Raw genomic sequence first — 24,737 nt, 5'->3', positions numbered from 1 at the left:
GAGGAACTTCAGCATTTCCCCGCCCAGTGCCTCCTGGAACCCACATCCGGGTTAACGTTGCAGAGCTCTGGACTCTGCTGTAATTCGTTTGAAGCAAACACTCTCGCTTTTACTTCTTTTTAAAAAAATGCTCCAGCTGAGCACATTCTGCATCACTGCCCCAGATAATTCGGGTAACAGTGAACTTTTCACATGCCCAAGATTAAATCCTGTTCCAAACAGCAGGATTTTGTCGTTCTTTCAACAGATCTTGTAAAAATGTTGTTTCATAGGACTTTGAAAGGTCTGAGTGCTTTTTTTAAAAATATATGTTGCCCTCTCTGTCGGGGAGGGGTAAATAAATTTAGTTCAGTGATGGCTGCCGGCCGTGAGGCTACATGTCTATCTTTTCAGTGCACTACACGTCAGAAAGATGGCCCTGAGGATGGGATTCAAATCCACACAAAGCACAATGGATTCGCAATTTATGGCTTGCCGGAGATGCTGGTGTCAGATAAGGGTCCACCATTTGTGCCAGAAGAGTTTGAAATATTTCTGAGAATGAATGGAGCCAAACACACTCTAATACCCCACCATAACACCCAGCATCGAATGATGCTGCAGGAAGACGTGGACAGGTTGTGACGAGGCCTTTGGAAGTACTTGCCATGTGACAAGTAATTTCCGTGTTTCTCTTCGACACAAGCTAGACATAAGTTTTCCACTCTCTCACAGATTAACCCCGCAGTCCGCAGCAGGTTGCTCACCTTACGAGCTAATGCTTAACAAGCTCCTGGGACAAGTTTTATTTAGCTTCAGGCTGCCGTCAATAACAGAGACAAATGGAAGACCAAGTGGAGGTGAGTCATGATACACCAGGCATGAAACTTTGCCAGTTCAGTGCTGTTCAGAAGGTCATCGTGAAAAACCACCAAGCTGATCAGGAAAAGTATGTGATTGGAGTTGCAGGGGTAAATTTTACACTCCGGCATATTTGAAGGCGGGTTAAAGACAAATAAAATAAATAAAACAAGTAAAGTCTCCATTTTTTTCCTCTTATACTCCTCTTGTAATTTCCTCAGTCATTCTGTCTTTTCAGTCCCTTGCTCTGTTCACTCCATCGTCGTATTGCTTATTCTATCGCCATTCCCCAAGACCAACTTGTTTCCTGGAGCCCAGCTGCAGGGGTAAACTCATGTCTCCTGGACTCTTGCTTAAGACAGACTGAGTATTGCACCAATGTCATTACCAGCTTCACGTTCTGTCGCTGGCCTGTTCTTGAATGTTCAGAAAAACTGTGCATGTTAACATACCGAGCCACCCTCCCTGGAAAATGTCAGCTTCGCTTGACCCAGGTTGTAAGGCAGATACCCAAAGGGAAGTGTTTGGGCTTTTACTCCCCCCCCCAAAGTTTACTCTTTGCCAACTTAAAGCCTTGGAGTACAGTTCTGCCAGGATCTGCAGCTCATTAATTATGTGGGCACACAAGTAAGGATTCAGAGTCAGCAAGCGTTTCAATGACTGTGTTACAGCCCAATCCTTTCCACACAATCAGGAGAGGAAACCCCATTTTCCCTTTTACAGATTTGTTGCGGGCTGAAGGAGACCATTCGGTCCATTGGATCTGCACCAGCTCTCCCAAATGAGCAATTAACCTGGTGCCATTCTCCCCGTAACCCCTGCGCAATCTTCCTTTTCAGATAAGAGTCTTATTCCCTCTTGAATACTTCAATTGAACCTGCCTCCACCTCACTCTCAGGCAGTGCATTCCAAGTCCTAGCCACTCGCTGTGTGGAAAAGCTTCTCCTCACATCACTTTTGCTTCTTTTGACTAATTACTTTAAATCTGTGTCCTCTCATTCTTAATCCTTTCACGAGTGGGAACACTTTCTCCCTATCTACTCTGATGTTGAATACTTCTATCAAATCTCCTCTCAACTTCATTTTCTTCAAAGAAAACAGTAATAACTGTCTTCATAACTGAAGTTCCTCATCCCTGGAACTATTCTTGTGAATCTTTTCTGCACCCTTTCTAATGCCTTCAGATCCCTCCAGAACTGAATGCAACAGTCCAGCTGAGGCCGAACTAGTGACTTATACATGTTCAACATAACCTCCTTGCTCTTGTAACTCTATGCCCTTATTAATGAAGCCCAGGATACTGTATATCATACATTTGATTCAGAAAAGTGACCACAACAATGATACCCTACAACAAAGACCATCTCTGCACACACACACACACCAGAAATAAAATCCCTGATCTAAGTGGTTCATTTATCCTCTGAAGTACTGGAGGTGTCACAGAAGGCCAATGTTTTAACACAGGATATTAGCTTTTCTGAGCCAGAAAGGCTGTGGGTTCCAGTTCCACTTCAAGGACTCGAGCACAAACTCCAAGCTGACACCAAAGTACTGAGGGAGTGCTGCACTGTCAGAGGGTTTTTCTTAAATTCATTCACGTAATAAATGCAGCTCCAGCATTTATTTGCCCACCCCTAATAGCCCACCAGAAGCTGCTGGTGAGCCACTTTCTTGAACCGTTGCAGTCCATCTGGTGCAGGTACTCCCACACTGCTGTTAGGGAGGGAGTTCCGGGTTTTTGACCCAGTGACAGTGAAGGAATGGTTTAGTTCCAAGTCAGGGTGGTGTGTGATTTGCAGGCGCTGACGATACCATGCACCTGCCGCTCATATCCTTCAACATGGTAGCAGCTACAGATTTGCAACGCCTCAGATATTGACGGAAATAGCCTGTGCCCATATGCAGCAACTCCCGGACAACATGCAGACTTGGGATGATAAGTGGTATTCATGCCACATAAGCGTCAGGCACTGACCATCTCCAACAAGAGAGAATCAATCCATCCCCCCCCACCTTGACATTCAATGGCATTACCATCACTGAACCATCCGCTATTAACATCTTGGGAGATACAATTGAAAAAAACTGAACTGGATCAGCCACATAAATACTGTGGCAACAAGAACAGGTCAGAGGCTGGGAATCCTGCGGTGAGTAACTCACCTCCCGACTCCTCCAAAGCCAGTCCACCATCTACAAGGCACAAGTCAGGAGTGTGATGGAATACTCCCCACTTGCCTGGATGAGTGCAGCTCCCACAACACTCAAGAATAACACTTGTGTGGCATGATTGTTACTTGCCCTTTATCAGCCTGAGCTTGAATGTTGTCCAGATTTTGATGTGGGTGGCACAGACTGCTTCGTTATCTGAGTTGTAGCAAATGGAACTGAACACAGTGCAATAATCAGTGAACATCCTCTTTTATGATGGAGAGAAGATCTTTGATGAAGCAGCTAAAGATGGTTGGACCTAGGAGCCTACCCTGAGGAACTCCTGCAACAGTGTCCTGGGGCTGAGATGACTGACCTTCAGCAATCACAGCCTGTGTGCTAAGTATGACTTCAACCAATGGAGAGTGTTTCCCCTGATTCCATTGGCTTCAAATTTTACTGGGGCCCCTTACTCGGTCAAATCCTGCCTTGATGTCAGGAGCAGTCACTCCCACCTCACCTCTGGGATTCAACTATTTTGTCCTTGTTTGAACCAAGGCTGCAATGAGGTCTAGAGCTGAGTGGCCCTGGCGGAACCCAAACTGAGCATCAATGAACGGGTTACTGGTGAGTAAGTCCCGCTTGATAGAAACAATACCTATCTTCACTCAGCTGATGATTGAGAGCAAGCTGACAGGGTGGTTTTTAGACGAATTGAATTTGCCTTGCCTTTTATGGACAGGGTCTAACTGGACAGTTCCCACTTTGTCAGGTTGCCTCTGTTTATTGGATGAGACATTAAAACAAGGCCCCATCTGCCCTTTTGGTGAATGGGGAACAAAATCCAGTGCTATTTCAAACAGGAACAGGTGACTTATCGCAAAGAAAATGACTCAAATCACTGGTCAGTATTTCATTTCTGTTCGTGAAATCTTGCTGTGTGCAGATTAGCTGCAGCGTTTTCCACATGACCAAAGCGAGTAGGTTTCAAAATACTTGATTAGCTGCAGAGTACTTTGTGACATCTGAGAGGCAAGATATGAATGCAAGCTTCTCTTTCTTTCTGTATATTGTGCCCAATAACCACAAAATTTGAGAAGTAGCTTTAACGTTTCTCACGGGCAGGATTTTCACTTTAAAAATAGTGTACTTTATGCACCGAGTCATATGGACGAGGGTTTTAATATAAACTGCAATACAAACACATCACGAACTGCTCATTTCCTGTTTTCACTTAAAATGTACATGGGTTACTTCATTTGCAGAAAAGCTTCACGCATTTTGCTTTCATAACCAATTGATAAGCAAACAAGCAGCACTGGAGTGAGCCACAGCATCACACATTTTTACCCAGACTTAAATAAGGTCAATTCCTCTTTCTGGAATCAGAGAATTTCAGAGCCCCAAAGGAGGTAATTCAGCAAAGGCTTGAGCCAAACAGTTCCCACTTAGTTCTGTTTCTCACAGTCTACAAAAATTATTCCAAAGTATTCAGTCACTTGCCTTTTTAAAAAGTATGTATTCCAAAAGCTATCACTTCCAATGCAGTTGTTGGCAGGTGTGTCCTAACAGCCCTTTGCATTTAACACAATTTGAATCAACCCTGGACTGATAAGCGGCAAGTCACATTCGTGCCACACAAGCGCCAGGCAATGACCACCTCCAACAAGAGAGAATCTAACCATCACCCCTTGACATTCAGTGGCATTACCATCACTGAATCCCCCACTAACAACATCCTGGGGGTTACCATTGACCAGAAACTGAACTGGACTAGCCATATAAATACTGTGGCTACAGGAGCAGGTCAAAGGCTAAGAATTCTGCAGAGAGTAACTCATCTCCTGACTTCCCAGAGCCTGTCCATCTACAAGGCACAAGTCAGGAGTGTGATGGAATACTCTCCACTTGCCTGGTTGAGTGCAGCTCCCACAACATTCAAGAAGCTTGACACCATCCAGGACAAAGCAGCCCGCTTGACTGGCACCCCTTCCGCCACCTTAACTTCTCACTCACTCCACCAATGTACAATAGCAGCAGTGTGTACCATCTACAAGATGCACTGCAGCAACTCACCAAGGCTCCTTCGACAGCACCTTCCAAACCCACGACCTCTACCATCTAGAAGGACAAGGGCAGCAGATACATGGGAACACCACCACCTGGAAGTTCTCCTCCAAGTCACTCAACATCCTGACTTAGAAATATATCGCCGTTCCTTCACTGTCGCTGAGTCAAAATCCTGGAACCCCCTCCCTAACGGCACTGTGGGTGTACCTACACCATATGGACTGCAGCAGTTCAAGAAGGCAGTTCACCACCACCTTCTCAAAGGCAAGTGGAGATGGACAATAAATGCTGGCCTAGCCAGCGACACCCACATTCTGTGAACAAATTAAAAAACCCTCTTCCTCCATTCGTTTGATTATGATCTTAAAATTATACCCTCTAGCTATTCAAACATTGACCAATGGAATTAGTCTATTCCCTATTAACCTCATTAAAACTTTTCAGAACTTTGAACAACTTCACCTAATGTCCTTTTAACCCAAGTTCTCATGAAATGAGTCTCAGTTTGTCTCGTGCTCCATGATTTCATTCGGTGTTGTTTTAAAGGCACAAGAGCAAACCTCATTAGCTTCAGAATCAACAGGGTTTGAGAATGTGAGGGAAGAACGCGGTGTCTGCATTGGTGTTCAAGCTTTATTGATAAATAGCGAAGGCAGTCAAACTTAAAAATAGAACTCAACATGGTGGGATTTTTATTGAGTTAAGTTCCGTCCCAGTCACTTCCTCACTAGAATTGTCAGGATATGGAATCCCAAATAGTACAATTTCTAGCACAGAGAAGTCCAATATGATGTTGCGTCTTTAGGTCACTGCCAATACATTGAGATATCTTTTTACTTTGTTGCTTAAAATATTTTATTAGACTATCATTGATTACAAATTAAATGCAGTTCCATAACCTCTTCAAACCTTACACAGAGTGAAACACTATATTTTTCCAATGGAGCAGCTGCATCTCATTATTCAGCATTGCAGTGAACCCAATTACTTCCCCTTTGTATCTATTTCAGAATTCCCAATGTTGAGCAATGGCTGTGTATGGGTTTAAAATGTAAACACCAATGAGGATAGGATAGGTAATGACACATCATAGGTGTGGAATTTCAGAGATTGGAGACCACCACAAACAATGTGTTACAAAAAGTTCCTTTCTTGGCACATTACTGACATTTAAACTGGGCTGTATAAACTGGAGACAAAGGACAGAAGAAATGCAATTTGACAAGAATCAGAAAACTTTGACGTTAACAGGACTCAAGCTGATTGGTGAAGCCAAAACCAAGACACAGAGCTTTTCTTCAATGAGAGAGTTCATTGACTTGTTCCGACTCACAGCTATCCTCCCACACAACCCAGTGTCCATGCTGCCCCCTATTTATAACTCTTATAGAGTCAAAACAATTAAGCTAAATTAACAAAATTGGGATAAATCAGGCACAGCCCCTAACTGCCCCCTATTTATATGTGCTCAAAGACAACTAATATCCATCACCTGTTTCTCCTAACCTTAACAACGAGATAAACAACCCTTAACAATATCATAGGTAAGATATTATCATTTGATCTACATTAGATAAGATAACAAGAGATTAAGGGGTAATTTGACTGACATTTTCAAGATATTAAGGGGAATAGATAGGGAGAAACTATTTCCACTGGTTGGGGGTGGCGGGGGGGGGGGGGTCTCGGATGAGTGGACATAGGCTAAAAATTAGAGCCAGACCTTTCAGGAGTGAAATTAGGAAGTGCTGCTTCATGCAAAGGGTGGTAGAAGTTTAGACCTAGCATTTGAACCCATACACAGCCCAACATTGGGATCTAGCATTTATTACGTTTTGCCAAAGAGAATTCCAAGCATCTCCTTCCCATTTGCATGAAGCAGCACTTCCTAATTTCACTCCCAAAAGCCCTGGCTCTCATTTTAAATCAGAGATCGATAGATTTTTGTTCCCCAGAAGTATTAAGGGATATGAGGTGAAGGTGGGTATATGGGTAAGGTCGCAGGTCAACCATGAACTCATTGGTGGAACAGGCTCGAGAGGCTCAACAATCGATTCCTACATTCTTATGCAGCCTTTCACAATTCCACTAGGTTGGGCAATGTTTCAAAGGTATCTTATTTTGCATTTCTTCTGACTTAAAACAGGCTGTGTTAATCATACTGTGATGAAAATGCCTCAGGGCCTTACCACTAATGTGGCGATAATCATACGGTCTGCAACAGCTCCACTTAAAAATAGTCTCAACAGGTTCACCGAAAGTTTCCTGTGTGGATGCATCACAGGGTGTGTTAGGGATTGTCCCAGGTTTGATTCCTGGTCGGTGGGGATCTAGGTTAGGGCACTGATTGGAATATTACAATATGGTTGCATGTACTTGAGTTAGGCCGCAGGGGAACCCAATGTGCTAACCTCTGAGCATTTTGGCTTAAAGCTAGCACCTTGTCTCTGAGGCAGGTAGCCATAGGTTTGAGTCCCACTTCAGAGACTTGAGCGTATGACCTAAGCTGAAGCTTCAGTGTAGTGCCGAGGGTGTGTTGCACAGTTGGAGGTGCTGTCTTTCAGATTCGAGGTTAAACCAAAGCTCTGTCTGCCTTGGCACTATCTGAAGAAAAACAGAGGAGCTGAGACCACAACCAGATCAGCCATGATCTTACTGAATGGTGGAGAAAGCTTGAAGGGTCAAATGGCCTATTCATACTCCTGTATTCCTAGGAGTTCACCCTGGTTTCCTGTCTAACCATTTAACCCTTAAAACCAAGATCACTAAAAAAAAAGCACATCATCTGGTCATTTAATTCACTGCAGTTTGTGGGATCATCCTTTGTGCAACTTGGTTTCGGGGTTTCCTACATTGTCAACACTTCAAAAGTACATTTTTCTTTTATTCATCCATCGGATGTGAATGCCACTGGCAAGACCAAGCATTTGTTGCCGATTGCTAATTGGCCTCATTAGCTGTGATGCATTTTGGCACAGCCTGAGGTCAAGGAGGATGCAACATAAAGGCAAGCTGCTCTTTCTGTCCTGGTAGTAATTCAATGAGATCTGCTCGATGGTACATGCATAGATATAAAGCAAGGGCAGAATTCAATTCCAAAGTAAAATATACTCCAGTACTCACACTCACTGTGTGTGTGACTGAAAACTGAAAACTGTCACTTGGGTCAGGCTGTCAGAAGCATGCTAAGTACTTGTGAAATTATAATTTCCTGTAAATCATTGGCTTCAGTACAAGAAAGAAACTGCAAGATATCATTTAACATTGTGCCATGTATTAACATTTGTTAATTTACCAATAACAGTAAATAAAAGACTAATTGTCACTATTATCTCCATCACTTCCTTGCCTGAAAATAAAAATCCAGTCGATTGGAAAAAGTCAGCCGTATCTTTTTTCATTCTTTCATGGGACGCAGGCGTCACTGGCAAGGCCAACATTTGCTGCCCACCCCTAACTGCCCCTGAGCTGAGTGGCTTGCTCGGCCATTTCAGAGGGCAGTTAAGAGTCAGCCACTTGAAGTGGGTCTGGAGTCACATGTAGGCCAGACCGTGTAAGGATGGCAGATTTCCTTCCCTGGAGGGACATTAGTGAACTGGATGGATTTATGCAGCAATCGATGTTATCTTATTGGACATACAATGACACAATACGCATTTCACCACTTACTCAACTTCATTCTGACGGCTGGAAATGTGGCAATAGCTTCCCATTTACTCTCACTGCTGCTCTAAATACCCGACCTGCTGCAAGCTTAGGCCTGACCCTGCACACCAGCACTTGGCAATCCAGCAGGATTCAACAAGAGAACAGAATGGCCAGAGTCAGACGGTTAGTTCACCTTCACACAACTGCAGGAGATAAAGCAAGTTCAGAAATGTCCCCTGTCCTATTGAAGGCATGGGATCTGCAGCCTGTACAGTTATGTACAGACATACGCACCAGCACAGGGAAAGAGAGGCTCACATACAAATTATCAAAAGTTAATGTGTGAAAGCCTAAAGCAACCACCACTTTGATGGAGGTCTTGTCAATGTTCTTTCTGAAAGCTTTGTCTAAGCTTAGTTCAGCTGTCATTTTAAGGTCACTGCTAAGTTTGTGAGCACTTTGTGGTGAAGTATGAAGAGCTGGTCCCCATGGAACATTCTGATCAACTAAACTGCCATGGCCTACCTGACCAAAGGTGAGACACAAACAAGAACGGTAATAATTAGCAACAATTTGTGAACATGTGCATTTATACTCATCGCCAATTAGTTAGGTGTTAACAGTCTGTTCACGCGTATGGCGCAGGGATCCACAGGATGAAAAACCCTTTCCAATGAATGATGGCAGACATCTTGTGTGGCTCAGGTAACACACGCTGGTCACATAAGCAGCCTGAAGCACAATGGAAACTAACACAAGCATTTGCCAGACGCAACTCAATTTTTAGGTTTGGTTTTGCTGTTCATTTCATTGATTAAGATGAAGTATGGATCAAACCCATCAGTGGCATAGTATTTGTGGAAATGCAGCCCATGCCTCTCATTGATTCTGTGCACTGGCGATTCTTTCATTGCAAACTTGTTAACACTAAGGACGGAGCAGTTCAAAGAGTTGTTCAATGATCTGAAATCCCCTCGGGGGCTCCAAATATAATTTCACTTGGGACAAGGGCAGGTCAGAATGGTGTGCCCAGTCTTTATATAGGAACAAGAAAACAGGAGGAGTAGGCCATTCTGCCCCTCAAGCCTACTCTGCCATTCAACTAGATCATGGCTGATATTCATTCTTAGCACTATTTTCCTACACTAACCCCATACCTTTGATGTCTTCAATTTCCAGAAATCTATCTATTTCTGTCTTGAACATACTCAGTGACTGAGTCTCCACTGTCAACTGGGGCAGAGAATTCCAAAAATTCACCACCCTCTGAGTGAAGAAATTCCTCCTCATCTCAGTCCTAAATGGCCTGCCCCTTGTCCTGAGACTGTGTCCCCTGGTTCTCAGCCCTCCAGCCATTGAAAGCAGTCCACCAGTGAATCAGACATCCCTTTAAATTGTTGAGCATAGGGTTGCAGTGGGAGGTTGGACGGAACCCTCACCACATCAGGATCAAAGAAGCTTGCACTTGGGAACTATCTTAGTTTAGAGGTGACAAGAGGAAGACCTGGATTTGGCAGCCTTATCTCAGAGCTGATTGGAGTCCTAATTGTTGCAAGTGTTTGAGGCCTGGGTGGGGGTCGGTATATGCAGGAACTGAGGGTTTGACTCAGAGAGGCCAGGAAATTGGATACTGAAAACAGTCGATTGGAAAAGAGAAGTGCAGAGGACAGTTACAAAGAACGAAAGGCATCAGAAAAGAAATAAAGACTATAATAAGGTGATACATGGGAATGTGGGAACCTGAAGATCTGCCCTTCCTGTTTTGGAGTAAACGGTACACTTTTTGTGTGGGCTGCCCAACAATTTCAAAAAATGGAAACCCTGCAGCAAAAGCCAATCCGTTCAAACAAAGTCAGTTTCCTTTTGTATGGTTCTGTGGTCTCGTTATATGAAGGATTTAATTATTAAAGTTATTGGTTTCATCAACATGAAAGAAAACATCAGAATTCAAACAATCACCTGCCCCATATCTATCCTTCCCCTGTTATTAACATATTCTCCGCGAGGGAGAGGAATTTTATCCTAAAACAGAAAGAGAGAGACTTTACTCTTTTCTTGGCCCACCCTCACAGTAAGTTATGTTCCTGTTCTCCATCTCCCAGCCACAGGCCTGATCTCTCTGAGAGGATGACAGGGAACCTGAACCTATCCTAACCCTTGTGAGGTGCTGGTGGTTTCATGGTCATATTGCTGTGCTTATCATCCAGGCTAATCCTCTGGGTGCATGGGTTCAAATCCCACCATAGCTGCTGGTGAAATTTAACTTAAATCAATAAAATTTTCAGTGGTGGTGACCATGACAACCAGCATTGATTGTTGTAAAAGCCCAACCGGTTCACTAATGTCCTTTAGGGAAGGAAATTGGCCGCCCTTGCTGGGCAAGGCCTACAGGTGACTCCAGATCCACAGCAACGTGGTTGACTCTTGGCTGCCCTCTGCAATGGCCCAGCAAGCCGCTCAGTTCAAGGGCAATTAGGGATGGGCAATAAATGCTCGGCTTTGCCAGCGATGCCCGCACCCTACAAAAGAATTGAACAAAATCTTTGCGACTCTACGCGCTGGGACAGTCGGGCCAGAGGCTCACCATGTATTGCACCCCATGACGTGATACAGTGGATCAGAAGGTTGCTGGTTGACCCAAATCTCCACCTTGTATTTCCCTTCAGGAATATGCCTGGCATCCACCACTGCCTGGCACCACTGTGCTAACAAATCCAACCAATACAGCTAATACAGTTTCCTAAACGGGGGAAGGAATGTCATTGCATGACAAACACCAGTTACAGTGCGTGAAAGATGATGCTTCCTTCTTCTGTCAATTAGAATTACAGGTGAAACTATGCCTTAAATTATTTCTAATTAATCCAAACAATGGTGGGAGAAGGTCTTGTGGCCTTTTGGGTAGTGTCCCTGCCTCTGAGGCAGATGCTCTGGGTTTAAATCCCACTCTAAGACTTGATGGTCGTGGAAAGTGCATTCATAACGTGGCCAAACAGGTTGCCTAGCAACTTGCAAAACCTCCCCATGACAGGCAGTAACAGTGATATCTTCCAGTTTTTATCAGGAAGCATTTGGGAACGAAAACAGATTTGTCTGAATTAGAGTTGGAAAAGAGCCTCGTGGAACGATTGGGCATGTTATAGAAGTAATATTTAACCTGCAAATATCCTGGACAAACAAATGCGACAGTGCAACAAGTCTCAGACTCATTAGCAGGGACCATTATCAATATTTCGTGGAGTCATTCCAATATTCAAAGTTGTACCCTTGTAAAGTACTCTTGTACACTCAGTTACCGGAAAATCACATGGTTGTTACATAGTAAAGTGAGACGGAACACAACTAAACACATTGTAACCATTTTAAATGTTGCAATACCTAAGTGTTCAAAACAATCGAAGTTACTTTCATAGTTCTATGCTAAATGCATCACCCTGCTGTGGCACTGAGGTATATGGACCAGGGCAACTCAGGGTATTTCCATCTCAGCTGGAACAGCTGTATGGGGCTACAATTAGATTAAGCACCCAGAGGCTAAGAAGGTGAAGTTGACCCAAAAATGCCTGGTGGAGATCTTACAAGTGTGAATATCAAGCGAGTGCAGGATGAGGTTCAGCTATGATGGTTAAACACCTACTGCCAAGTTTCACACATGAAGAGTGACCATTTTTGCAAGAGCTACCGGAGAACTGCTGGTGCATGTAGAAGCCACAGCACAACATGAGTCATCAAGTCATGGGGTCATTGTGGCCCAGAGGGAGGCCATTCAGCCCATCGAGTCGATGCCAGCTCTCTGTAGAAAAATCCACACCGTCCCCAATCACCCCGTTCACTCCTGTAAGTTTGTTTCCCTCAAGCGCCCATCCAATTTCCTGCTGGAATGAGTGATCCTGTCCACTTCCACCACCCTCATAGGCATCACCCACATTACCAGGCTATTACCACATGTTGTGTAAAAAAAGTTCTTCCTTGCATCCACCCTGCACCTCTTGCCTAAAACCTTAAATCTGTGCCCCTGGAGGAGGTGGCATGGAGTGGCAGTGTTGCGAGGTTCCCTTGGCTGGTGGGGTTGAGGGAGCCCAGCTTGGCTGAGTCCAAAGCCTTCCTTTTAGAAAAACCAAAGGGCTGAGGACTGAGCCTTTCTGCTGGCTTCCCAACAGTTTCACCCGGAGGTGTGTCCTCAGAAGCAGGTTAAAATTCCCTCAGGACTCCCATGTCATGGAACCCACATTTGCGTTTATTCATGAGGCTCCTGCCTCACTCCAGACTCATCTGCTGCCAAAACCATTGGTGTTATAATGGAAAAATCAGAAGGAAATGAAACTGCTTCACTTTGATTGCTCCTCCACTCCTTTCCCATGAATCAGGGAAAGTTAAAGTTCCCCTTTAGTGTATGATTTAGAATCATGAGCCCTTAACAATGCCAAAGGATGCCATTCGATCTATCATACGAACACATGAATTAGGAGCAGGAGTAGGCCCCTCGAGCCTGCTCCGCCATTCAATAAGATCATGGCTGACCATGTCTCCACTGACACTTTGCTCGGGCAACCTAAAACTAATCCCAGTGCCCTGCTCTATTCCTGTGGCCCTGTATCCTCCTCTGCTTCGGGTATTAATCCATTATCCCCTTAAAGGATGGAACACTTTCCCTCAACTGCTTCCTGCAGTAAAGTATTCAATGTTCCATCAACTCTGTACAAAGGAATTTCTCCTCGCTCTATCCTCATTCTCTTTATGAAAAGTTTAAACAGATAATCACTCATTAATGATTTCTCAACCAGAGGAAATAGTCTTTCCTTATTTATCCTTCTGAGACCTTCATGCTTTCAAAAGTGTCTATTAACTCCAGTTATGACCACCTCTGCCGCAGTGGAAGTAATCCGAGTGGCTCGTGTTTCTTTCCATGGCTATGATTTTCCATCCCAGATGTTTCCATATGTTTCCAGATGGCCCAGTGAAGAAACAGACTCCTGTGCTCTAAAACTGGTTGGCTGGCTGCTCCCAGCATACACTTCTTTCTGTAACCTTTGTCACAACAAAACCATGTATTGTTTCATGCATTTAAAGCTTTCCCCCTAACTATGTAACACAGGCCAATATTTCGCCTATTTCTTCCCAGTTCTGCTTCTTCTCAGTCTTCGTGTAGCAGTGTCAGCCCTGGCTCAGCAGTGACACCTGAGCTAAAAGATTGTGGGTTCAAGTCCCATTCGATTTTGGGCACAAAAGTCTAGGCTGGCAGTCCAGTGCAGCATTGAGGGAGTGCTGCACTGTCAGAGGTGCCATCTTTCAGATGAGCCGTTAAGCTGAGGATACATTGGCCCTTTTCAGGTTTTCTTTTAAATTCGTTCACGGGATGTGGGCATCACTGGCTAGGCTGGCATTTATTGCCCATCCCTAATTGCCCATGAGAACTGAGTGGCCTGCTAGGCCATTTCAGAGGGCTTTTAAGAGTCAACCACATTGCTGTGGGTCTGGAGTCACATGTAGGCCAGACCAGGTAAGGACAGCAGATTGCCTTCCCCGAAGGGCATTAGTGAACCAGATGGGTTTTTATGACAATCGGCAATGGTTTCAGTCATCATCAGACTTGGAAGTCCAGGCCTTATTTCAATTGAATTCAAATTTCACCAGCTGCCCTGGTGGGTTTCAAATCCAGGTCCCCAGAGCATTACCCTGGGCCTCTGGATTACTAGTGCCATGACAATACCACTGCACCTCCACCTCCCCCCACTTAAAAGATCTCCTGACACCATGTTGAAGAAGAATTGAGGTCTTCTTCCCCTTGTCCTGGTCACCACCGGCAGAATTTTCTGCCTGTCGGGCGGGTGGGCTGACCCAATCTCTGTCGGGCAGGGAGCCAATCCCCGCCGGGCAAGTGAGCCGTGCCGCCATTTTGCTTGGGCGGGCAACTAAGGCCCACCCAGCATGACGTCCGGCAGGAAGCGCTATGCGGGGGGTGGGGTGGTTCCCTAAAAGCAAGAATGCGCTCTTTCACACGTGCGCACGAAAGAGCACACTCATCTCCCTGAGGCTAAGTGCTGCCTCAGGGAGATCGCTTCCACGTTGAAAAATAGAAAAAAAAATTCCCTAACATGTCCCTGTCATGTGACAATGTCACATGAGTTGGGATGTGTTCATAATTTACACAATAACTTTATTACAATTTTTAAAACCCTGCACGAAACCTCATCCAGCCACTGGATGAGGTTTCACATTTTCTCTATTCCCCGCCGGGGCTCCTGGCCGACCCACCAACCTTAAGGTTGGACGGGCAGGTCCTTTAATTGTTTCAGTGATCGTGTCAATAGCCTCAATTGGCCATTGACAGGTCGGCAGGCCTACAGCTGATTTTGCTGCGCCCCCACCTTCCTGAAAATTTAAATGGGGCGGGGTGATATCAGGGGTTCCGCCCAACATCATCCCACATCACTTTATGCGTCGGCGAGCAGGCCCCGCCCCCTGCTCACTGACGGCAACGTTCTGCCCCATAACTAAAATAGATTATTTGCTCATTATCACATTGCTGCTTGTGGGGCCTTGCTGTGTATAAATTGGCTGCCACATTTCCTAAGCAACAGAACCTGTGCTTCAGAAGCACTCCATTTGGGAATGGAAAACGCTTTGGGAAGTCATGAAAGGAGCTTTTGAAATACAAGTCTTTCTCTCTTACTTTCTCTCTGTCAACCTCCAACTCTGTTCCCTTAACTCTCGATCTATGCTTGGTTGGTCCCTGCCTCTCCCTAACATTGCCCTCCCTATTTGGTTTTGTACCACATGTTGCAACAAACAATAACAGAAAATGCTGGAAAAACTCAGCAGGTCTGGTCAGCATCGGTGGAGAGAGAAGCAGAGTTAACGGTTTGAGTCCATATGACCCTCCTTCAGGGCTCTGAAGAAACGTTAACTCTGTTTCTCTCTCCACAGATGCTGCTACACCTGCTGAGTTTTTTCAGCTTTTTCTGTTTGGGTTTCACATTTCCAGCATCCGCAGTATTTTGCTTTTATGCCAACAAACAATGTTGCTGAAATCAACATTGACTTGCATTATTTTCAATCAGCAGTGAAAGAGGATATAGCTCTGACAGCGATGATATACAGGAATTCAAAACCAGTCATTTTTATACCAAGTTCCTAAATCAGTTTGCTCGCTCATAATTTTCAGTTGTAAATGGCGTTAGCTGTTAAATCAAATTTTCCAAATGGGGAAAAAAAAGGAGCTTTCTGCCAAGCAGGCACAGCACTCGGATGTCAGTGTTTCTCAGCTTGGGGTCCCGGTGTCAGTAAGTTGTGAGTTTAAGCCCAGCTCAAAGATGGGAGTCATAGCCTAGGTTGCAATTCATTGCCTCTCCGAGACAGTAGAGGCATGGTGTCTCAAAACCAGCAACCACGGGGCCCAGCCCGTGCCAGATTTCGGACCTTGCCGGTTCTTTGTCTCGGGCGGTTCAGTTTAGATCGGGTTGGCTTGGGTGGTTCGGCTCAAGGGTCGGTAGCATTACTCACAACAAGAGGGTGTGGTGGAAGAATGAATCCAGGCTGGTCTCTTGGTTGTTTATTTAAGACAACTCCTCAGTGCTACTGACTTCCAAGTAGCTTCCATAAAGAAATGTTCCAGCTGTACTTTCCTATTCCATTTAGGTGGGACAATCAATACCCATCGCCTGTTTAACTAGCAACTGTCTTTAACAAAGTGTCTGCCGTGCAGTGCGATTATTTACACATTGACAGGTAGGACCGCTCGGGGGCATGGGAAAAGACCAGCGCGCGTAGCCGATAACTAGTCTGGCCCACCGTTGCACCAATGCGGCACCTAGCCAAACAAGCCAGTAAGTTATTTTACTCATTTAATCAGCGTTAAAATTCATGCATGGCAGCTTGTGGCAATGCCCGGTTTTTGGACCTCTCCCGTTTTCGGATAGCAGGATTTGAGATACCGTACCTTTGCTGTTCTCTTAGTGGTGCTCTCTTTTCAATATAATGGGGTTAACCTGAGTGCCCAGTGGCCTGTTTCAGTGATATGAAAGCTCACACAACTTGAAGAGCCAATTTTGAGCCAATTAACTTATCATTTGTGCAGTCTCGCTGTTTGCAAATTGGCTACCATGCGCATACAATTCAGAAGTGATTAATAAGCTGTGAAACACACTTACACATCTTGAGAATCAAAAATGCTATCATAAGTGCAAATTCACCCCAGAGTGCTTCCATTGATCAGCCACATTGATAAGCCTATTGCTGAACACAATCTCCTTGAGACATTTGCTTAACTGTTGAAAAAGTAACCTTTTAAAAATAATAGTTGAAGATATGCCATTGTCAAATCATAAAGCTCACAGGTATTCTGTTCCTAAGTGAACCCACTTCCTGGCTGGCAAAGTATTCCATCGGAATTCCTAAAGCTTCTCACATAGTTTAACATCAGCGATGATGGCATTTTACAGAGATTCTGTCCCACAGCTAATTTTTAACGCATCACCTCACACCCTCTGCAGTTCAAGTATCCTCCAACATGACAGTGATAACCTGTCCTGATGCCTTACACTCACTCCTTTTGCCACTGATCATGGGAGCCTTTGCAAAACCAATTCATGCTGATGAAGAGCTGCTGTTGCAGTTTGTCACCATAAGCTGTTACTTCATGTGATAAAAATCTACTCACCGCCGAAAATTATCAAACAAGATCAATTATTCAATGTTTTCTCATGTTAATTTCAGTACATTTGGAATAATAATGTTAATTTCCATCAATCTTTGTGCTTTCGTTGCCTGCATAGTTCCGTGATGGTGCTCTTGTCTGAATCAGTGGATTTTGGGTCCATTCCAGGACTTCAACATTTAATTAATGTTAACACTCTGGCCCAGTTGTCGTTGGGGGTGCTATGTTATGGAAAATACCATACTTTGGATCAAACGCTAAACTGAGGCCAGTTGAAACGGGCATAAAAAAATTCTCATAGCACATTTTTCAGAAAGTGCCCAGAACCCCTAGTCTCTTGATCAGTATCCAACTGTAACCAGAACAGTTACAGCAATTCCTTCTCTTGCCACCAGAGTATCATCACCTGAAACCCGCAACGATCGATCCTCTCCTCCCGCTTTTGCTCATCTACATGCAAATGATGACACCCAGCTTGACCTCTCTAACCTACTTCTGAACTCTTCTATTGCCCCTATGTCAAACTGCTTGACTGACAGCCAGTCTTGGATGAGACAAAGCTTTCTGTAAAAAACAGGACAAAGACTGAAACCATTGATTTCTGCCCCCAACCACCATTCCCCCCCCAGCCCCGCACAGACTCTGAACCTTCAAATCCCTGGCCAATGTTTCAGGCTGATTCAGATCATTCAGAATCTTGGAGCTGTGTTTGAAGCCAAGCTGAAGTTCCTGCCTTATATGCTCTCTATCCCCAAAACTGTCTACTCCCTCCATCACATTAGCTGCGTCTATCTCTGTTTTAAGCAGCCTAAACCCTCGTTGGAGCTTTTCTTCACCTCCAGAATCAAATACTCCATTTCTCTCTTGGACCGTCTCCCTTTTCTCAATGTTGGCAAATTTAAATGCATCCAAAACTCTGCAGCCCATATCCTGTTTCACATCGATTAGCGCTCACCATTCGTATCCACTACCACAGATGTACATTGATTCCTAACACCCAGCACCTCAAATAAACAATTCTCACCCCTGTTTAAAAGTACAACCATGCTAGCATTCTTCTCTTTCTCACTAACCACTTCCAGCTCAACAAAACCCCTCCCTTTGCAGAACTCTCTGCTTCTCTGACTCAGGTCTCTTAGTTGAGGCTTCCTTCTCACACTTGCCTTGGCGACCTTACCTTCAGCCACTTAGCTCCTACTCCCTGGAATTCCCCTCACTAATCCCTTTTGCCTCTACACCTCCCTCCTGCTTTAAAACCCTCCACAAAACTCAACTCATTTACCAAGCTTTAGGTCACCCCTCCTAATCAGTCTTTTAGCTCAATGACCATTTTCCTCATGTTTTGATGAGGTGCTTTAGGAGGTCCTTCTATGTTTGAGGCACCATATACCACCAAGACTAAGAGACAGCACGGACAGAGTACCTTGGATTTCTGAGCCAGAACCAAATATTCACAAAGATGGAAACCGGCTTGCCAAAAAGCACTTGTCTTGTGAGGAAAGGTTGGACAGAAGGGGCTTGTTTCTACTGGAGTTTAGAAGAGTGAAGGGTGACTTGATTGAGGTATATAAGATCCTGAATGGTATTGACAAGGTGGATGTGGAAAGGATACTTCCTCTTGTGGATGAGTCCAGAACTAGGGGGCACTGTTTTAAAATTAGGGGTCGCCCTTTTAGGACAGAGATGAGGAGAATTTTTTTCTCTCAGAGGGTTGGGGACTTTGGAACTCTCTGCCTCAGGAGGCAATGAAGGCGGGGTCACTGAATATTTTTAAGGCAGAGATAGATAGATTCTTGCTAGGCAAGGGAATCAAAGAAGATTCATCAGGATGTTGCCTGGGCTGGAGCGTTTCAGCTATGAAGGGGGACTGGATAGACTAGGGCTGTTTTCCTTAGAGCAGAGAAGGCTAAGGAGGGACCTGATGCAGGTATACAAAATTATGAGGGGCATAGACAGGGTAGATAGGAAGACACTTTTCCCCTTAGCGGAGATGTCAATAACCAGGGCATATAGATTTAAGGAAAGGGGCAGGAGGTTTAAAGGGGATTTGAGGAAAAATCTTTTAACCCAGAGGGTGGTTGGAACCTGGAACGCACTGCCTGAGAGGGTGGTAGAGGCAGGAACCCTCACAACATTTAAGAAGCATTTTGATGAGCACTTGAAATGCCATAGCATACAGGGCTACGGGTCAAGTGCTGAAAAATGGGTTTAGAATAGACAGGTGCTTGATGGCCGGCATGGACATGATGGACCGAAGGGCCTGTTTCTGTGCCGAATAACTTTATGACTCTATGTTACTTGGAGTAGATGGGAATGTAGAACTCAAAACACAAACAGATCAGCCGTGATCTTATTGAATGGTGGAACAGGCTCAAGGGGCCGAATGGCCTACTGCTCCTTTTCAAATGTTCGTATGTTCACTCCCAGAGATACGAGCCAAGAAATTTTGAATAGTTACATCACAGATTTTGGTTCGTTCTCAAGCAACTTCAAGTTTGCAATATTAAAAATGGAAACCATGCAGGATAACTTCAATTGAATCTGCACGTGACATTCTGTATCTGGTGAGCACAGTCGTGCACTGCTTAAAAATTAAACCCCAGGTTGATCATTGAATGTTTCTCTTAAAATTCATAATAATGTTCATTAGAAATATTACAAGATAAATGGCTCTTAACTAAAGGCTCTTTATATATTGCCTTTAACGTCCCAAGCCTCTTCACAGGAGCATACTGTGCAACACATGAAGATGTTAAGACAAATGACCAAAAGCCTGGTTGACAAGGTAGGTTTTAAGGAGGAATTTGAAGGAGGAGGATGAGGCAGCGGAGAGAGGGACCCAGAGCTTAGAGCCTCACTGTCAGTGATTAAAATTGAGGATGTGCAAGAGGCGAGAATTGGAGGAGTGCAGAGATCTCAGGAGGCTGTAGGGCTCTAGGAGATAGGGAGAGGCAAGACCCTGGGCAGATGTGAGCACCGAGCTGAGAATTTAGAAGTGAGGCATTGCTGGACAGAGATAGTCAGTGGACACGGGGACGGACAGACCTTGGGGCAAGCTAGGGTCCAGGCAGCGGAGTTTTGGATGAGCTCAAGTTTACAGAGGGGCTGGAGGCGAGGCGAGACATTGAAACAGTTTGCTGTCATTTGGGTGCCAAGAATAACTGAGAGCTCAATGGGAGGGCGTGGCACACTACTGCCCAATTCACCCGTCCCTTGAGCTGTGCCCCACTGTGAAGCTGGCACCCAAACTGCGCCAAAGTTTCCACACAGACACTGGCGATTGGAGTTATCACAAATAAGATCCAGCACCTGCACTAAGTCAGTGAGGGAAATTGTACGAGTGATTATCTTAGGATCAAGCAAGGTGATGAGACGCGCCTCAGGCTCTTTCGGATACAGTCTTCATTTCCGAGCAAGGTGCATCAGAAATGGTGCATGTTTTTGAACCAATAAGTTGCTTCGTGCTCAATGTTTGAGACCTGACTAACGCGCAGTTGGAGTACATATGGATTGCACCTGACAGAAGGCAGAAGATGAAAATGTTGGGGGGTTGGGGGGAGGTTAGGAAGGGGTTCACAGAAACTGAATAGGCAGCAGGAAAGGTACGAAACGATGCCAGATCACTCGTGGCGTTGAGAGGGTAGAAGTTAGACAGCACCCACCCCAAGAGCAGAGAGTGGGGACTGACAGCAAGTGAAGCTAGTACCACCATGAGAGTCAGTGCAAACATTTGGTCACACACACACACACATATATACACACACACACACACACACACAAGCGATGGGCTGTATTCACTGCAATGAAGATCGAGTTACTTACTATACTGGAACTCTTCGCCCTGTGATCGCAAACGCTGAGCCCCAACACAACCCTCTCTCTCTCTTTCTCTCTCTCTTTGACTCCGCTTTCAGCCTGAAAGCAACCACTTCCCCCTGCCGAGAGGAAGTGAAGTGTGGAGAACACCCGCTCCACTTGCAGATATGAACATGTTGGAAAACGGAGAGGAACCCGTCCATGGCAAGAAGCCAAAGAGAAGTGACGGTCTCTCCGTGTGGGCGCCGAATGGTTTTGGTGTGTGTTGGATCAGGAATAGGATCAGTGGGATCTTTCTATTCCTTTCCAACATCCCGAGTGGCTACCTACCTATCTTGGCAGAACTTCATTTGACAGAGCATTTCTTAATTGTTTTGTTTACATCCATGACATGGCACTATTTAGACAGAGATAACGCCCTTCAGCACCTTCCCTCATAGGCAGTTCCTCGGGATTGGGGGTGACTTGCTTCCACGCTGCCCTCATGGGTTCTGAGAAAGGGCAATGTGCCCAATGCACCATCTGTAAGCTCTGCCCCACGCAGGAGAGGGTGGTGCCTGAAGGGTCGGGGAGATGAGTTTGATGGGAGCTTTTTGCGCTTCCTCCCATGCCTCACCTTTGCCCTCGGCATCTTCCCAATGAAGGCGTGCGATGTGTTTGGTGGTTTTCTGAAGAAACCTCCATTTTGATCGGCCACCAACTAGGGTCTCCCGTGAGTCGCCGGGAATGGTTGATCTCTTCAGGGATTCCTTGAGGGCATCCCAAACGTATTTCCACTGTCCTTCTGGGAGAATCCTGCCACGACGGAGTTCTGTGTCGAGCAGTTGCTTTGGAAGTCTGGCGTCAGGCCTAGGAATGACATGTCCTGCCCTGTGGAGCTGGTTTTGAGTGACTAGGGCTGGATGCTGGGCATGTTGGCTTGGGAGAGGGCAATGCTGCTGGACCACCTTTTCCCTGTTCCTGTGTGCTTCGGAGACATGGACAACCTACAGTGGTCACCTCAAAGAACTGGAGAAGTACCACTAGTAGTGCCTTTGCAAGATTCTCCAAATCCGGTAGCAAGGGTGGCAGTCCAACAGCCCCAACTGACAGTACGAATGCCAGCGCCAAAGCCACAAGCCATACCATTCCCACTGCCAACACTTACACCTCTTGCTGATAATCGACCTCAGTATATTCAAATTCTAACTCTGTGCCACCTGGGGGGAGAAAAAAATTACCGACACCATCAGTTGTATTAACCAATCCCGGCTTGGCAATCGTCACTCCCAAATCCCAAGAAACGTTCCCAAGTTGGCAGGATTCTCTATTCGGGGAGCTGTTTCCAGTTGTGATGATGGTCAAGATTAACTTGTATAAACATCAAGCTGTTCCCCAGTGGAGAACTTCCAATATGGTTTCCCAAGATCACAATGTAAATAGGGGTGAGAAGGGCCATTGCACTATCTTAGCTAATTCATACTTTTTAAAGAAAACCTCCAGTGCCCACTGGCCAACGTAAGTGGCCACAAGGTTTTCCCTCCACAATCCTCTATTCCAATAGCCAATGTGAAAAACTCCCTGATGTCAACCTTAAGTTTGCCTTTCACCAGTTTGGACCTGTGTCCCCTTGACTGCCTGTCCATGTTTAACTTCAAGTGCTACTGAAGATTCTCCTCCTCTGTAACATTTACTATCTTATATTCCACTTTACTCACAAAGTCCCCTCTCAGTCACCAACTTCCCAGGTTGACGGGCCCAAGTTTCTCCTGACTTTGCCCAATTCCCTGACATTTGGTTCCCTGCACAATCTCCATGGCTTGAATGTCTTACTGGACATAGTACTGGAGAAGTGGACAACCAGAGCACTGCAAGGCTTCAGCATTAGGAACTAACTCAGCATTGGTTAATTTAAGCAGTGTAGTTCAACACTCCATCATTATCAATATCATCAGTACAGTGTCATGAAGAGATATTAATGTGTATAATGTTATTGGAAATTATTTTAAAATTGGACTTGTAGCAGGGTCTGTGTCTGTGTGTGGCTTAATTGGATTAAAGCCAGCCAGTCTGGGTGCTTTGATGTAAAGTAGTTTGAAATGTTAATTAGATAAACGTAAGGCTTGAAGGTAAAGAGGACATTTGCATTTGTTGAATAAACCATTCAAAAGAAGGGAGTAAAATCTTGCACCTAGCTAGGGATACCAAGCAATGTGTTTATATTACTGATAAAATTGGTACTATGAAAGTTAGAAGAGGTGGAATTCAAAGTGCTTGGTAATACAATGAGAATTTGCATTCAAAGGAAAGGTTAGGTACAAACAGAAAGGAGTTTTATATGTACAGGTCAGAGACATGTAAAATCTAAGCAGCCTCTAAGCCTTACAACTGTGTAAAGGAACCAACTTGAAAGGAACCTTATTTTGAATTGATAAGATAAAATGTGCTTTGCCTGGTGTCTGTTCAAGTCTATGGATTATTGTTGCCTTGGGAAGATTTACCTGGGAGTGAGTAATTTGGGGATTTGTTTAAAGGTTATTATGGTAGTAATTTGTAGACATGTGTATATGTTTAATTTCTTGTTAAATTAATAAATGTTTAATTTAATTTATATAAAGAACGTCTTGAGGCTTGGTGGTTTTATTCCTGAATTCAGAGTTGCATCTCAAACATACCAATTGATAATATAGTTTATGACAGTTGTTCAAGTTTCCCTCTGGGATTTAAACAACTCAGCTTTTATCAACTGCTGTGTCATAACAATAGTCATTATTAATACCATTGCTAATATCAGTAGCATTAACACCAGCAAGATAACTAAAACAAAAGGCACAATTATTAGTGTCATGAAAGTATAATAATTTTCATAATATTTTTCTGGTTTATTGTGATGTAGGTTTATGGGGTAAGTATAGTTGGGTCTGTCTGTGTGTGATTTAATCACATTTGGAGTCAAGTAGACTGCAAGCTTTAACTCATCAAAAGAAGCTAGGTGCTTGACTTGCTAATGAGTAAACATGGATGATGGCTTAGCATGTAATGTGCGAAAGGGATTTTCATTTTTAGGAAGGTGAAGGGAGATTTGGATTTCAAAGGGATTTTAGTCCGTTTACAGCTATCCAGATAAGCAAGGCTATGGAATGTGTTTATTTTTCCCAAAGGTTACTGACAATAAATAGCAACATGAAAGTTTTTATATTTTGAGGAAGATACAGTTTCAAAGACATATGAAATGATAGAATTTACATATTAAAAGAGAGAAACATACATAAAAGAGAATGAGGCAATGTGTCATTAGAAGGCCCTGTGAGATCCAACAGAAGTGTGTGAAATAACCTTAATGAAGCCTCCAGCTTTTGCGCATAAGCCTGCTGTCTACAGAAACTGAAGCTGGGGAAAAAGCCATTTTGAATTCCACTGTCCAGGGTATTGTGTTAATTTGCTGTGCCTGTTTAAAATCTAAAATCTATTTTTGGAGCATTGCCTTAAAAGATGTGTAACTGGGAGTCAGGTTAATTAGGAATTTTAAGAATTATTATAGTCGTAATTTGTCGTCCTATGTATGTGCTTGGAA

General features: G+C 44.4%; 1 protein-coding gene across 3 annotated transcripts in view; it reads right to left on the bottom strand.

The window, feature by feature from the left end:
• Nucleotides 1-21,532, bottom strand: part of itgb2 (integrin, beta 2) — an 84,751-nt gene extending 63,219 nt beyond the window's left edge. The window contains exon 1 of one of the 3 annotated variants that reach the window (XM_041200455.1): nt 21,515-21,532. The gene's annotated coding sequence lies outside the window, so the exon portion shown is untranslated. Of the gene's footprint in view, nt 1-5,275; nt 5,309-21,190; nt 21,418-21,514 lie in introns of those variants that run through there. The other 2 variants (XM_041200452.1, XM_041200456.1) reach the window with 2 other exon arrangements.
• Nucleotides 21,533-24,737: the final 3,205 nt, after the last annotated feature.

Source organism: Carcharodon carcharias, chromosome 12, assembly GCF_017639515.1.
Source record: "Carcharodon carcharias isolate sCarCar2 chromosome 12, sCarCar2.pri, whole genome shotgun sequence".
Classification (NCBI taxonomy): Eukaryota; Metazoa; Chordata; class Chondrichthyes; order Lamniformes; family Lamnidae; genus Carcharodon; species Carcharodon carcharias.
The sequence above is the reverse complement of the archived record's forward strand: the minus strand, read 5'-3'. Positions and strand labels throughout refer to the sequence as shown.